This window comes from Petaurus breviceps, unplaced genomic scaffold (genome assembly GCF_028583685.1).
Source record: "Petaurus breviceps papuanus isolate PSGF00001 unplaced genomic scaffold, PetGlider_PUasm1.0 65, whole genome shotgun sequence".
Lineage (NCBI taxonomy): Eukaryota > Metazoa > Chordata > Mammalia > Diprotodontia > Petauridae > Petaurus > Petaurus breviceps.
The window spans coordinates 3,922,614-3,935,381 of NW_027186436.1; the positions used below are offsets into that span (position 1 = coordinate 3,922,614).

At 35.8% G+C, this 12,768-nt stretch overlaps 1 pseudogene; it reads right to left on the reverse strand.

Moving 5' to 3' along the window:
• Positions 1-303: 303 nt before the first annotated feature.
• Positions 304-947, reverse strand: LOC138173839 (5-demethoxyubiquinone hydroxylase, mitochondrial pseudogene; annotated as a pseudogene).
• Positions 948-12,768: the final 11,821 nt, after the last annotated feature.

Genomic DNA, 12,768 nt, shown 5'->3' on the forward strand with positions numbered 1-12,768 from the left:
ACTAATGTTTTGAGAGAATAGCATAGCAATAAATAGATAAAAGTGCATGAACCACAAAGATATAGCTCTACAAAAACAAAACAATTAAAAGAAAAAATCAAATATTCATTCAATGTGTATTAGAAAGTATTAATCAGGAGAAACTTTTCTCTAATAAATTAGCTGTGGAAATCCAAGCTCACTTTTTTTAGAGCAGAATTATTCAATTTATTAACAAAATTTATAATAAAGTTCATGTGTGCAAATAGAACTCCTTCAGTTACTATCCACTTTTACATAATGTCACAAAGAATTATTTTTAAATCATTCTGATAAATATATTGCAGCTCTACATCCAGCCTGAATAGTACCTTTCAAGAGGGCACTTGCTGGTGCCAATTCTGCGTTACGGTCAACCCCGTGTCATGGTGTTCTAGCTCCTTATCCTGAAATTTTTTACCTGAAGGAGTTCTTCATGCTTTTCTGGATTCTCTTCCATTAATGTCCTAATCTGGTTGCTATAATAGTGTGCTATTGACTCTTCTATAGCCACAGTGCAATCCATTCCTCCTTCCTTTCCAAGTAAAGCTGTTCCAGCACCCAACACAAATCCCATTACATTCCAAAATGGCATCAGAATAGTTGGTCAGACTCTAAATGTAATCATCAACTCATTAAACTTTTTCAAATGGGCCTTTTCTTGATCCCACATTTTCTGAGTAACTGGTCTGACATTTGTTCTACCTAGTACAGCCATTTGTTCCCCATATATATGGTTTGCTCCATATTCCCCGACATGCCACCCAGATGATACAATCTATAATGGCATGGTTGATATTTTCATAGGTCTTTCCTGTACTGCAAAATTGGATGCTGGAGTTTCTTGCATAAATTGCGGGGAAACTCCGAGCTCCGGAGCACGGCCCCCAGAGGAGAGAAGCCACAGCCACCCTGACACGGCCCACCATCGTGCCAACCCTAGCCGATTCTCCACCGAGAAGGAGGTGAAAAAATGCCAAGTTCACTTTTTAAGGCGACACTCACAAATTGAAAATATTCCTTGTTTGTTTTACAGGAAGTATGTTACCCAAAATGTGTTTCCATTCTTCCTTCCTTCCTTCTTTCCTTTCCTCCTTCCTTCTTTCCTCTGGAAAAGGCAACAGAAGCACAGAAGCTTGCCAGCACAGACCAGAGTTGCTTCCAGGTCACCTGAAGTCTTTAATATTCTTTACCTAGGGATAGGAAGACCAGAATGCTTGATGAGAAAGTTCTTGGTGAGAAGGTTGGTTGGAACCCACAGCATTTTTGTGAATCTGACCACTGACATTGTTCTAAGACCTGGCAGCCTCAAACCAGTATGCCCCAGAGTTAGGTCTTGAGAAGTTTCTCAAAGGCCCAGAGGGCTTTAAAGACCATATTACTTTGTACTTGGATTATGCAAGAGGGTTGAAACATGCCAGTATTCAGAGTGCAGACATACCTGGGAAAGTAAAAAACCAGTAGCAGGAACCCAGGAGATTAGGGTTAAAAGGAAATAGGGCTTTAAACCTTCACACAAGATGGGGGCAGCTAGGTGGCACAGTGAATAGAGCACCAGCCCCAGAGTCAGGAGGACCTGAGTTCAAATCCGGCCTTAGACATTTAACACAAAAACCTAGTAGCTGTGTGACCTTAGGCAAGTCACTTAACCCCAATTGCCCTCCAAAAAGAAAAAAAAAGAGCAGGAGGTGGGGGGGGGTGGAGAAGGGAGGGGAGGGTGGAAGGAGGAAGGGGGGGGTGTCTACCACAAGGCCCCAGATCAGAGACTGAGGCTGGATAAATGAGTAAATAGATGAAGATATCAAATATAATAAAGAAATATTATGGCTTCAAACTGGAAACATGGAAGAGAATAACCACAACAATTAAAAGAAGAGTATCAGAGAGGGAAAAAATGGCTCAATTATTAGGACTATTTGAATACCTAGAAGAACTGAAGCAAGGAGTGCGTGTGTGTGTGCATGCATGTGCGTGTGCATGTGTGTGTGTAAAATAAAAGGGAAGAATTGGAAGGAAAATAATAATAGGAAGGAATGAAAGAAAATAGGAAGAAATGAAAGAAAAATTAAAATAGCTTAGAGCATGATAGAAGAAAAACTTTACTTGGGTTGCCAATTCCACAAAATCTGAAATTGACCATACTCTAAGAGATGAGAGATATTATAACAAAGCTAAAAGATTTTTTAAAATAGAAAAAAAAGTAAGATATCTACTATCAAAAGCAATATACCTTAAGAACAGGTCAAGAACAGTTAATTTAAGAATCATCAGACTCCCTGAAAACCATTACCAAAAAAAAAAAAGAAGAAGCTTGGATGCCATATTTCAAGATACATGAAAAGTGTCTGGTTCTATTGGGCAGCTAGGTGGTGCAGCGGATAGAGCACCAGGCCTGGAGTCAAGAAGACCTGAGTTCAAATTTGGCCTCAGACACTTATTGTGTGATCCTGGGCAAGTCATTTAACCCTGTTTGTGTCGATTTCCTCATCCATAAAATGAGCTGGAGAAGGAAATGGCAAACTACTCTGGTATCTTTGCCAAGAAAACCCCAAATGGCATCACAAAGAGTCAGGCACAACTGAACAAAAACAGCAACAACCGTTCTATTAGGACAGTGTGAAAATAGAACTGGTCACCTCCTGGAAAAGGGTTGCAAGTACTATAAGCAGCAAAATAAAAAACTCAGGTACCAAGGAACCATAGTCAGGATTACATGAGACTTGGCAGCTACCCTGAAAAACAGTACAACCATATGTGGCGGTGGAAAGGGGAAAGAACTGACCTTTACTAAAAGTGACTACCAAAAATTCTCTATGAAAGGAGCAAAGCTGAGTCGATACTGTGAAATGCAAGGAGGCATCAAGAAAATCCTAGAAAGGAAAATGTATCTAAGCCATTTGAAGGGGCTACTGGCCCCTCTCTAAATGATGAGGTGCTTTCGTTCTAAAAGGAGGAGAAGAAACAAGTGAACAGGTGTCCCTTTGTGACCCTAATGTTTTCAAGTAGTAGTAGTAGCAGCAGCAGAATAATTGCAATAATAATAATAACTAGCACTTATATAGTGGTTTATATAGTACTTATATATAGGTTTTCAAAGCACTTTACATATATTATCTCAATTGATCCTTTCAACAACACTGTGAGACAGATCCCCATTTGACAGACAAGGAAACTGAGGCTAATGAGAGAGATAATATGACTTGTCCCAGGGTCACACAGCTAATCAACAACAAAGGCAAGATCTGATCTCAGGTCTTTCTAATTACAAGTCCACAGAAGCAGTTTAATAAGACAAACAGAAGACTTAGGTATGGTTATGCCCTGTTTGAATGGTCTTGAGAAAGAGAGTAGAATTTACTATTTCTAATAATCAGATTACTCAAGAAGAAGAGTATATAAATACAAAGGAAGTTATGGTGGGAATAGGTATCATATGAATGTCATTGTTTTCTGAACCAGACAAAGGAAAGGTAAATACACACACACACACACACAGTTCAGTATAGAAATACATTCAACCTGGAGTGGCCAGGTGGCGCAGTGAGTAAGAGCATCGGCCCCAGCGTTGGGAGACCCAGGATCGGTTCCAGCCTCAGATACTCAGCACCCACACAAAATAACTGGCCGTGTAACCTTGAGCAAGTTACTTAACCCCAATTGCTTAAAAAAAAAAAGAAGGAGAAGAAAGAAATACATTCAACCCAACAGGGAACCAATAGGTATGAAAAAGGGAGTGGCTACAGAAAAGAGAGAGCAAGACATATGAAAAATGGTAGAGTTGAGAGAAAATAGTATTGAGTAAAAGATTCTTTAAGTATAGAGAGATGATTGTGAAAGGGAAAACAAAAAGAAATAAAGAAAAAGTTTTAAAAATAAAACAGTAATTGGGACCTAGATGAGGAAAGGGAGGGAGGGAGCAATAGAATAGAGGCAGGACACTTCAATTATAGATCACTAGCAGTAGTCACAATCTTTTTTCACCATATTCTTCTTTGTAAAGAGCAGCATAGAAAGCAAAAAAAAAATAGTATCAGTATATGATGAAGAGAAATACACAATTAACAATGATAATTATGAGCATAAATGGAATGAACTCACCCATAAAATAGAGGAGGATGGCAGAAGGAATTAATCTGCAAAACAATGATGTGTTGTTTATAAAAAAGATACTTGGGGTGACTAGGTGGTGCAGTGAATAGAGCACCGGCCCAGGGAGTCAGGAGGACCTGAGTTCAAATTTGGCCGCAGACACTTAACATTTACTAGCCACGTAACCTTGGGCAAATCACTTAACCCCAATTTCCCAGCCCTCCCCCTCCAAAAAGCAAAAAAAAAAAAAAGACACTTGAAACAAAGACTCACAATGAATTAAAATGAAAAGCTAGAGAAGAAATTTTCAAAGAGACTTTTAAAAAGCAGAGGTAGCAATCAGGATCTAAGATAAGGCAAGAGCAAATCTAGATATGGTTTTAAAAACTCACACACATAAGGAAACAACATTATACTTAAAGGCACAATAGAACATTAAACACTATCAATGTCATTGCCCAAGCTATGCATGCATGTGCCACTCCTGACTCTCCAGACCCTTCTATTTCTGAACCAGCAGCTTTCTCATTCTTGAAATGCCTCCTTCCCTATATCCCTTTCTCTGATTAATGAGTTCTTTCCTGAGACCATTTCAGGAAGTTCCCAGGCCTCATTTCTCTCCCAGATCTACTCCTGATTTTCCAGACTCTCCCATCCCATATGTAGACCCTTCCTTCTTCCTTCTCCCACTTTCTAGATCCCTTTTATGTGCTGTTTTCCTCCATTAGATTGTAATCTCCTTAAGGATAAGGATTGTCTTTTTTGCTTGAGTTTGTATTCCCAACACTTAGCACAGTGACTGGCAAAAAGTAAGTGCTTAATAAATGCTTTATGTAGTTATCTATCTACTCGACATAGATGCACTAAATGACATTGCATCTAAGTACCTAAATTTTCAAAATTGAATTATGGGGAGAAATAGACATAAAAATGGTAATAGTTGAGAGCTTCAATATACCCATTTCAGATCTACACAAATATGACAAAAAGGTAAACAAGAAAAAAGTTGAGGACATGAATAGAATTTAAGAAAAATTAGATATGATATATCTCTGGATATTGGTGAGTGATAAGAGGTATATGCACATTTCTTAACTGTTCATGGCACCTTTGCAAAAACTGATCATGTATTGGGACATAAAGAACTCATAAACAAATGGAGAAAAGAAGAAATATGAAAAACATCCTTTACTGCCTTAAAGCAGCATAAATTATGATCAAGAAAGCATGTTTGAAAAAACAATTCAAACTTAAATGGAGATAATTTAATCCTAAAGAATTGATGGGTCCTAGAACCCATAGAAATAATAGATACTTTCATGAAAGAAAATTACAACAATGAAATAACATACCCAAATTTGGGGGATGCAGCTGAAAAAGTTCTTAGGGAAAATGTACTTTTAAAAAATTTAAATTTTATTTTATGCCTCAATTACATGTAAACACAACTTTTTTAACATTTGTTTTTCAAAAATCTAAGTTCCAAATTCTGCCCCTCCTTCCTCTCCCTCCTCCTAGAGAAGGTAAGTAATTTTATATAGATTATCCACATACAGTCATGAAACAACAAGAGCCCTAGAATACCCAGGATGGCTGCTAGCACAATTTCTTTGATCTGCTTTTCAAAAGGAAAGTAACTTTAAAGGGGTCGACAATTTTATTTTAATTACAGATTAGATAGATAGATAGATAGATAGATAGATAGATAGATAGATAGATAGATAGATAGACATAGATAGATAGATAGATAGATAGATAGATAGATAGACATATATATATATATATACACATATATCATTCACTTAGTTCAAGGGAAAAAGTCATCACCCTGAACTTCTGAGAAAATATAAACAGAAATTATAAGCAGAAAAAAATGCAGACAAAGAAAATAACACAAATCAACAGACAAGGCTTCTGTCTGACCAAAGCTATATATACACAGTTACCAGAGAGAAGCACCAACATTTGGGTTTTCAAAGCCAGGAAGCTCGTTAAAGGCTACCCAGAGTCTCATTTGGCCAAATCATATGAACACTCTTCCAATGAGTGAGCCCCAAAGCAAAATCTCACCTCAGAATATATATATCCTTCTTCAGAGCCAGAGGGCATCCCAACCCTTATGGCCCACTGCCTAATTACAAAGTAACAAAAAGTATGGGCCTTCCTGAAAAACAAGCCTCCCCTAATCAAGCTTCACTTGTTAGGCCTATTAATGGACAGGGAAGGTCTTCAGCTCACATTAACATTACAAGTCATATTACCTATGTGAGATTTTTTGGTAATTTTTTTTTTAATTTTGCATGTAAGTACAAAATGAGAACAAAAAAAAATTATCATGTATACAGTAGACCATAGGAAAAGATTCATTATAAAACAGTAAATTTCGATTTCAAGAAAACCTATATAATAAATACTATAAAAATACTATAAATATTTTAAAATATCATTAAAATCTATATAATAAATTATATCATATCATATAATAATAAAAAAACTACATTGTTTTCAAAGCTACCCAACTCTGCTTCCTTGTTGGTTTTCTTTTGTTCTCTGTTGTCCACTTTTTATTTTATTTTTCCCTTCCACACCACCCTAAAGAAGGCTACAATTAAGTGTGGATATATATATACATACATATACACATATATACACACATATACATATACATAGATATCTACAAACATAGACATATATACACATATACACTCATACACACATATGTAAGACCATACTATGCTTATTTCCTCCTATCATCTGTTTCTCTGAGGGTAGATAGCATCTTCTTTAATAAGTCCAAGTCTTTCCATGTTTTTATAAATCAACCAGCTCATCATTTCCTAAACCACCACAATATTCCTTTTTGGATTCAAAGAGCGTCTTCCTTCATAGAATCTTTGGTGTTAGTTTGGGTATTTATAACAGTCAGAATGACTTGGTTGTTCAAGGCTCTTCTTAAAACAATACTGCTGTTACTGCATACAATGTTCTCTTTGTTCTGCTCATTTTGCTCTTCATTATTTCGTGGAGGTCTCTCCATGCTTGTCTAAAATTATTGAGCTCATCATTTCTTATAGCAGAGTAATAGTCTGTCATGAATATATAACACAATTTGTTTAACCATTGAAAACATACATCACTAAACATTTTCATCAACAAAACAGACTAATGAATTGTGCATGCAACTGTAACACTAGAAATAATTTTTAACTAAACACCAAAATAGAAACTACAAAAAGGAAAGATTAAAAAAACTGAAAGCAAAAAATTTTATTGGATTAAAAAATAAAACTAGAAGCTAGTTTATTGAAAATATGTGTGTGTTTGTAATGTTAGCTAGTCTGATTTAGAAAGAGAGGATAGGGAAACCAAATTACCAGTATCAAAAAAGAAAAAGGAGAATTTTCCAAATAAAAGGACACAAAGAATATTACTAGAAACTATTTTTATCCAATTAGATACTAATAAAGCTGATAATTTAAATGAAATAAACAATTGCTTTAAAAATATGTGTGTATATATATATATGCACACATATATAATATTCAGATTAAAAGAACAAAAAATAGAGCATTTAAGTAACCCAATTTCAGAAAAATAAATTGAATAAACAGTAAATTTCTGAGTAGGAAAAACCAGGAATGGGTGGATTTACAGATTCCTTTAAAAATTTCAGCACTCCTAATATTACAAAAATAGCAACAACAACAAAAATAATTCCATGGGGCAAAGAGATCTGACCAAATTTCTTCTATGATATGAATGTGATCTCAATAAATAAACCAGGAAAAGACAAAAGAAAGAAAACATTGGATGTAGGAGTCTAGATCTTAATCTTAACATTTTTGTTTCATGGACTTCTTTAAAAGTCTAGTGAAACCTAGGGATCTTTTCTCAGAATAATGTTTTTAAATACATAAGAAAATGTATAAGATAACAAAGGAAATAAATTATAGAATACTATTATTTAACAATAAAAACCCAGGTTTACAGACCCCCAACTTAAGAACTCCTCCTTTAACTCGAAGTCTGTAATGAATATTACAAAAATATTTATATTTAAATACACAAAAATATTTAATAAAATATTAGCAAATAGGCTGTAGTGATGTATTTAAAGATTAAAAACCAGGAATGCAGAATTGGTTCAATGATAGACATAATATACCAGAATATAACATATAATTTAATATAATAGAAACAAAAAAATCTCATTTTATCAAAATGTGCAAAAAAAGTTTTTGACAAAATGCAGCACAATTTCTGATTTTGGATTTTTTTAATGTTTTTGACATATTTTTATATCACTAACATTTAAAAATATAATTTTTATGTAATATAATTTCAAAATATATAAAATTATCTCTATACTATGAGTTCTACCATGTAACTAAATAAAATAATTAAGCAAAGCTGGCAATGCAGTGACCTCATCTGAAAGTGCATGAAATATTCCACTTCTGTAACAGTCTACCCAACCTCTCTATTTTTTAAATTATCTTTTTAATTAGTAGAACTCTATCTTCTCTTCATCCTACCCCTAATCCCATTGAAAAAAAAGAGAAAAGAAAAACAGACTCTTTCTAACAAATAATTTGCATAAGCAATAACAACAAATTCCCTCATTGGTTGTATACATATTGGCTATAAAAATATGTCACATTCTGTACCCTACGTCTATCACCCCTTAGTCAGGAGGAAGATGGGATATTTCATCACTGGAGTCATGAATGGTCACATATCGATCATAGTTCTTATAGCTTTCAAAGATGTTTGTATCTGTGGTACTATTGTAATTGTATAAATCATTCTCCTTAAGAGAATTTTTCCTTCTTCATCAGTTTATAAAAATTTCCAAAACTGTTGGGTTTTATTATATTGAAATTACAATATTATTCCTGTTTTTTTAAGAATAAATTTAAAAAATAAACAGACCTTTCCTTAATATAGTAAATTGTATCTATCTAAAATGAAAGGTTAACATGATGTGTAATGAAAAAATTCCAGAGGCATTTCCACTAAGATCAAGAGTAAAACAAGAATATCCATTATCGCTAACATTATTGATATAGCTCTGGAAATAGTATCTATAGCAATAATAAAGGGAAAAGAAACTGAGGGAATAAGTATAGGCTAAGAAGAAACAAAATTTTCACTTTTTAAAGATAATGTTATGGGATTTACTTAGAGAACCCTAGAGATTTGACTAACAATTAATTGAAATAATTAACAACTTCAGCAAAGTAGCAGGATATAGTGAACCTCCATAAATCATAAGTTTTTTCTTTATTATTGAAATGACCCAGCTGTAATGAATAGAAAAATTCCATCCAAAATTACTATAGGATGTATAGAATATTTAAGGGCTCACTTGCCAAAATATGAAGTATATGAATACAACTATAAAATTCTCTTTGTAGAAATAAAGATAAAAATAATTGGAGAGATTGCTCATGGTTGGGGTGTGCCCAATGCCAAATGATGAAAAGGTACCTGGATCCAGGCCTCTGTCTTCAGCAAAGGCCCTTTTCAGGGAACCTTGCTTCTGCCCAATTTAAACCACCCACTCTGATCCCTTCGGTTCAGTACTCTGGAAGCCTTTCTTAAGCTTGACCTGCCTTGAACTCCTGTCCAGACTTCCCCAGGCTATACTTTCACCTGTTCCTGCCTATTATGTGGCCTTACTTAACAGAGCCTTGCCACCAGTTATGAAAGTGGACCTCGAGGGAAAAGGGCCTTGAGCAATCTAGTAACTTGACTCTCTGCAGTTGCTGATACTGTTCCTGGACTCATTCCTCAATATTCCAAATTAGTACAAACCCCATTACCCCATTACCAATTCCAACTGCCTATTCCTTCACTACTCTCCTTCTCAATCCTACTATGGTAAATGCCCTACCCCCAGATGTATGTATGCCTTCCATTCTGCTCTCTGGAATGCCTTCTCCATAATTAACAAGTTTGTTTCCATCTTAAACTTTTCCTTTCTCATTCTTTCCATTTTTTGTAATCCACTTTGACCTGGCTTCCTCCTGATGACACTGAATTCCTAGGCACCCTTTCCAATACTGATTATGCTTTTTACTCATACCCTTCAACTCAACAGTCATAATACAGAAGTCAGAAGACTACCTGAACAGTTGGTTAACAAGCATATTTTTAAGCAAGTGCCAGGCATTGTGCTAAAGCTCTCAGTATACAAAGAACGGCAAAAACATAGGCTCTGACTCCAAAGTGCCCATAGTCTAATGGGGGAGATAATATGAAAACAACTTTGTACCTATAAAATCAAGGGAAGCTAGGTGGTGCAGTGGATAGATGACCTTAAGTCAGGAAGACTCACCTTCATGAGTTCAAATCTGACCTCAGTCACTTATTAACTGTGTGACCCTGGGCAATTCACTCAACCCTGTTTGCCTGAGGTTCTTCATCTGCAAAATGAGCTGGCTCCCTAATTGATACATGATCAAAGGATATGAACAGGAATTTTCAGATGAAGAAATTAAAGCTATCTCTAGTGATATGAAAAAATGCTCCAAGTCACTATTGAACAGAAAAATGCAAATTAAAACAACTCTGAGATACCACCTCACACCTATCAGATTGGTTAATATAAGAGAAAAAAAATGACAAGTGTTTGAGAAGATGTGGGAAAATGGGGACACTAATGCATTGTAGGTATAGTTGTGAAGTGATGTAAACATTCTGGAGAGCAATTTGGAGCTATGGCCAAAGGGCTATAAAACTGTTCATTCCCTTTGATCCAGCAATAACACTACTAGGTCTGTATCCCAAAGAGATCATTTAAAAAATGGAAAAAGACCCCATGTACAAATATATTTATAGCGCTCTTTTTGTGGTGGCAAAGAATTGGAAACTAAGGGAATACTCATCAACTGGGGAATGACTGAACAAGTTGTGGTATGTGAATGTAATGAAATACTATTGTGCTATAAGAACAGGCTATCAGAACAGGCAAATTTCAGAAAAACCTAGAAAGACTTACATGAACTGATGTTGAATGAAGTGTACAGAACCAGGAGAAAATTATGCACAGTAACAGCAACATTGTGTGATGATCAACTATGATAGACTTAGTTCTTCTCAGCATTACAATGATCCATGGCAATTCCAAAAGACTCATAACAGAAAATGCTATCCACATCTAAAGAAAGAACTATAGTGTCTGAATGTAGATTGAAGCATATTATTTTCACTTTTTTGTTTTTTGTTTTTTGCGACTTTTCCCTTCTGTTTCTTCTTTCACAACATGACTAATGTGGAAATATGTTTTGTTTTGTTTTTGTAAAAATGAGTTGGAGAAGGAAATGACAAGCCACTTTAGTACCTTTGCCAAGAAAATCCCAAAAGGGGTCACAAAAAGTCAGACATGACTGAAAATGACTGAATAACACAACAAACCTATAAGATCAATAGTATAAATGGGAAATAATCTCAGAGGGAAAACACTAGCAGTAGGGGAGCCGCAAAAGGCTTCTTTTAGATGCTGACATAAGAGATGTATCTTGAAAGAAGTCAAGGGAGTCAGGAGGAATAAGTGAAGATAAAGTATCTATCCCATCACTCCAGGTACACAGCTGTCACCCTGACCACCCTCCTCACTTCATGCTTAGACTATTGAAATAGTTTCTACTGGGGCAGCTAGGTGGCACAGTGTATAGAGTACTGGCCCTGGAATCAGGAGGACCTGAGTTCAAATCCAGCCTCAGACACTTGACACTTACTAGCAACATGACTTTGGGCAAGTCACTTAACCCCAATTGCCCTCCAAAAAGAAAAAAAATAGTTTCTCCTTAGTTTCCCTACCCCAAGTCTCTCTTCACTCCAGTCTATCTTCCATTCAGTGATTTTTTTTTTTGACGTTCAGGTCTGACTATGTCACACACACACACACACACACACACACACACACACATACCATACTCAATAAGGTTCTTTGGCTCCCTATTACCTCTCGAATCAAATATAAAATCCTCAGTATAGCATTTAAAGATTCATAACCATGTCCCTTCCAACATCCCCAGTTTTCTTATACTTTATTCCCCTAAACATACTCTATGATCCAGCAGCACTGTCCTTACTATTCCTCAAACATGGCACCCTGTCTCCTGTATCCATGCTTTTTCAATAGCCACTTCTCAGCCTGGTTTTCTCTACATCTTCAGCTCTTCTTCCTGGCTTCTGTGGCTTCCGTCAAGATTCAGCTCCAATCCCACTTTCAGCAATAAGAGTGCCTTCACCAAAGGGATGCCCATCAACTGGGGAATTGTTGAACAAATTATAGTATGTGAATGCAATGGAATATTGCTAAACTGGGAAATGATAAAAGGAGAAAAAGAAACTTTGAAAGTCTCACATTACTTGATGCGGGGTGAAGTGAGCAGAACCAAGAGCACAAGTTATACAATGAAAACATCATAGAGGGAAAACATCTTTGAAAGACTTAAGAACTGATCAATGTTGGGGTGGCTAAGTGGAGCAGCGAATAGAGCACCGGCCCTGGAATCAGGAAGACCTGAGTTCAAATCTGGCCTCAGACACTTAACGCAAAAACTAGCCACGTGACCTTGGGCAAGTCACTTAACCCCAATTGCCCTCGCAAAAAAAAAAAAAAGAACTGATCAATGCAAGGGCCAGCCATGT